This window comes from Phyllobates terribilis, unplaced genomic scaffold (assembly GCF_046119375.1).
Source record: "Phyllobates terribilis strain yellow unplaced genomic scaffold, ASM4611937v1 Scaffold_1__5_contigs__length_1240528914, whole genome shotgun sequence".
NCBI classification, from domain to species: domain Eukaryota; kingdom Metazoa; phylum Chordata; class Amphibia; order Anura; family Dendrobatidae; genus Phyllobates; species Phyllobates terribilis.
Window position 1 is genome coordinate 1,086,030,812 of NW_027362761.1, and position 4,535 is coordinate 1,086,035,346.

A 4,535-nucleotide genomic window follows, 5' to 3' on the forward strand; every position below is an offset into this window, starting at 1 on the left:
TGCAGATTTTGATGGTGAATCCTCAATAATTACGCCACATGTAAACATAGTGTAGTCTTACAATAGTGAGAGCATTAAAAGGCGTTGGAGCGAGTAACTGTTCTTCTTGTGCTTATTGCCCTTAAGATCATTCAATACAGAATAGAATATTAAGTCTTTACAGCAGACGGCAACTTAGGGCTCATATTTCCAGGTCATAACCTCATTCATTGGGTTACACTGTAACAGCATGCTTATTTCTGCGTGTGCTGTTATATTATACCTCTTCTTCTTCAGAATTAAAGCCTACAGAAAGAACGTCTTGGCAAAATGTGTATGTATTTTATAGCTGTTATATTTATATATGCTTTTGCTGCTTTGATTTAAAAAAAAAAAAAAAAAGTATATTAACGCCCATTCAAAGATTATGATTTTCTCAATTTACAGCTGAGCCGGAAGATGAAGCAATGTCTCTAAGGTTATAAAGTATTGAAGCCTTGTGTGGCCGGGTTGAAGAATACATTGACTTGTCAAACACTTTCTCTATTTAAACAAACTTTTAGACTTAACACCTTTTGTGCTTTTGTTAAATTCTTGTCAGTATTAATAAAAGTAAAGCACGTGTATTTTTTATAAATCCATCTTTCTAGTTTTAAACGGATGTAAAGGAAAACTCTGAAAATAGCTATTTTTTTCTGCCATGTGCTAATTGACTATTGTAGAAAAGGCAGTACACGGATACTGCACCTATGTCAGTGAAAGGTGCGAGACCAATATAATCTATATATGACCTCCTGTTCATCTATCTGCATTTCATCCTGTGAATCATGCACACATCCTTCCATCTCTGCCCAGGACTGGCTGCCATCTTTCCTACCACCTTCATTGATGGCGCCTTTCTGTCTTGTTCTCTTCGAGGTCCCTTTGATTTATAGTTTTGTGACCATGAGTGGACTCAACTGTGTAGTCACTGAGGCAGGAAGTGATGTCATTTGATTGACACCTACAAACAGGAGGATCTGAAGGAGTAGTCACAGGAAAATGACTGCAAATGTGTTAAATGGCGTGTTTGCAATCCTACAGATGTCATAAATGCCATTGCATACTTTAAAGAAAATAAAAATGGCCTACACAAACTGCTAATCAGAAAGTTGACAGAATTAAAGGGAACCTGTCACCAGATTTGACCGATATGAGATACGGCCACCACCTTTCAGCCCTCATATACAACATTCTATAATGCTGTATATGTGCCCCCAACCTGGCCTGCAAGCCAAGAAAAAGAGCTTTTATTATATTCACCTGGGGGGCGGTCCGGTCCGATGGGCATCGCTAGTCTTGGTCTGGCGCCTCCCTTCTTGCGATGCAGTCCTCCTTCTTGCTCCGTGTGAATGACATGTTCCTATGTCATCCACACAGTCTCTCCGGCATCTTCTCTGTCCTGACGAGGGCAGAGCAAAGTATTGCAATGCGCCGGTAAAGGTCAAAGAGCCCCGCCGCATGTGCACTGCAGTAGTTTACTCTGCCCTCGCCAGGACAGAGAAGTACGCCTGTGCAGGAGCGTGATACCGGGGAGACTGTGTGGATGACGTAGGAGATGCATCATTCACCCTAAGAAAAAAGGAGGACGGCATCACAAGAAGAAGGGAGGCATTGGACCAAGACTAGCGACACCCCTCGACCTGGACCACCCCTCCTCCCAGGTGAGTATAATAAAAGCTCTACTTCTTGTCTTGCAGGATGGATTGGCGGCTTAAACAGCAGCAGTATAGAATGCTGTATATGAGGGCTGGAAGGTGGTGGCCTGGTGACTGGTTCCCTTTAATGTCCCATTAATATTTTAATCGAGGAGTAACATATTTATGACCTGTCCCTAGGTGATCAGTAAGAAATCAGGGGCACCCCCATGGATCGGCTGATAATCGCTCCATCATCTGCCGAATCTACGCAATGTTCCAAGCAGAACACCACCATTATGTACATTGTGTAGAGGCCGGTACCAGATACTGGAGATCAGCTCCTATTCAAGAAGTGGCCAATAAACCCTGTACAAACCTGCGTCGTTCCACTCCATACATTGCTTAGATACAGCCGCTGTCGGAGCAGATAATCACCTACTCAGGGGTGTCAAACCCCCACCAATCGCTTATTAACTACGACAGATAGGTTAGAGATGTTAGTCCCGAACAACCCTCCCCCTTTTCAGCTTTTTACTTAAAAGCAATTGCAAGAAGGGACCCACAATGGTAATATTAGTTGTAAGTAATTCTAGGATGATTTGTGATCATAACAGAACATGAGCACACGAGGCCTGCAAGATAACAAGATTTTAGTGAATGCTTTAGGAATAGTTCATGTGGCTGCGGTAAAATATAGAAGCAATATTGGATCCAGCTCACTGTAGGGGACATCTTGGAAGTGTTCGGAGCACGGAAACGTCACGTTGTGGCGTAACACAGTCATAAAATGAAGGTAATCCAGATCATCGTACCGTGAATAGGCTTTTATTCACAAAGTGCATAACAGAGGCAGGATCAGCAGTAGTTAGGAGAAATGTGAGAAACGCGTTTCAGGTGACAGCCCACCCTTATTGACTGGTGGTGGGCTGTCACCCGAAAACAGTTGACGCATTTCTCCTAGCTGTACTGCTGATCCTGTCCTCTGTTATGCACTTTGTGTGAATAAAAGCATTCACAGTTTGGTGAGCTGGATTACCTTCATATCATGCGGTAAAGTATACCTCTAAATGCAGTTAACAAATGTTCAGTCGAGATGGTTACCTCCATAATCGTGTAAAAAAAATCTGTTTTGTAATTATTAAAAATATTATAAGTGATACATTTGCTTTGAAGGGAACGTGACAGCAGACATGGACATCATGCATCATGTGCTGGCTGTATGATCTCAGCCAGGTATGTTTGACTTTCATACACTGCAGCATTTTAGAGAAAAACAGTCTAAAAGCCGCCGGGGACCGAGACGCGCTATAGACTAGTCAAAAAGACCGGTCCCCGGCAACTTCTCCCGCCCTCTACCAGCGACTCACAGGTCCCTCCGTGTACGCGAGTGCAGGGAGAAGGGGCCGGGACCTTCCTGTCCGACTAGTCTTACATGCGACTTTTTCACCAGCGGCTTTTAAATTGTTATTTTCCAAAACGTCACAGCATTTCCGAGTCATACAGTCAGTGCCTGATACTCGCTGCCTGACTCCCTTTAGGCCTCATTGACCCGTTCATGTTTAAACACGTAGGTGTAAAAAGGTACCAGTGTCTTCAGTCTGTTTTTACCATTGGGGATTTTCACGGATGAATTAAGAAATAAATGACAAAGTTCCTCCTATACGTTGCAGTGTTATATACGGATAGCATACAGACGCTATCCATGTGTTTTTCGTGAACCTAAAGACTTATATTCATCCGTGCTGCCATAAAATAACTTTGACAGGTGAAAAGCATCATAGAACACGTACCCAATATAGCCTATCCGTGAAAAAAACACACGTACGTGTAACATGGACGTCTGAATGAGGCTTAACAGTACTTAGTCTGTTATTTCCACTGTTATTGACTCTGCGTTTACTACATCTTATGGCAGGGGCACTCCACCAACCATGCAGAACCTCTCCGGTTTATTACTGATGCCCCCGACGTATTAAACCTTAGAATATTGTAAAATCTTCATATTCTAATCTTTTCGTAGAATATTGATATCTTGTATCGCTCGTATTTTGGCAGTATGGCGGCGATATCACAAGGAAGATGAAGCTGCTGAAAAGACAAGCTGAAGGCAAGAAAAAAATGAGGAAAATCGGCAATGTGGATGTGCCTAAAGATGCATTCATTAGTGTATTAAAGAGACGGTTGGACAAGTGACACCATGGAACTAACACTACCTCCTCAGCAGACTATGGATGATGCAAGTCTGGTTGGGACAAAGATTTCCCAACGTGCTGCAATACCTCAGGCTAGGAAACCTAATAAAACCTGATCTTTAAGGGGTTTTTGCTAATGTTGCAGAGCATAATAAATGCCAAGTACATTAATAAGGCTCTGTTCACATGTCCGTTTATCTTTTCATTTTAGAACCAACAAACTCCAGATAAATGGCATTAGCATCCTGTGCATTCCTGGTTCAAATGCAAGTGGGGGGGTCATTAATTTATAAGGGGGCCGTCTGGTTACCTGTAGTTTATTTTTAGAATGGTAGAGTTCTGCATTCAGGGCTATTTTTTTTCAGTTCTAAAAATTATACAGTACACGGACCCCCGTATAAATCCATGGGGCCCCTCTACTTCTGTTTGAAACGAGATGTTAATTTAGTTTATCTGCAAGAAGTTTGTGTGTTCTCCCTGTGAGTTTCCTCCCACACTCCAAAGAGAGTGACAGGGGATCTAGATTGTGAACCCCAGTGGGGACAGCGATGATTGTAACGCGCTGCAAAATATGATGGCGCTATATGCGCAAAGCATAATAAATCTGTTCCATTTGTCTGTTCTATATGGTATCGACAAACAAAAGATAAGCGGACATGTAATATTTCTGGGGGGAGGATTTGTA

At 42.5% G+C, this 4,535-nt stretch overlaps 1 long non-coding RNA gene across 1 annotated transcript; it reads left to right on the forward strand.

Moving 5' to 3' along the window:
- Positions 1 to 273: 273 nt before the first annotated feature.
- Positions 274 to 4,240, forward strand: LOC141172580 (uncharacterized). Its single transcript, XR_012252494.1, has 2 exons — positions 274 to 313; positions 3,714 to 4,240. It is a non-coding gene; the product is annotated as an uncharacterized lncRNA (long non-coding RNA).
- Positions 4,241 to 4,535: the final 295 nt, after the last annotated feature.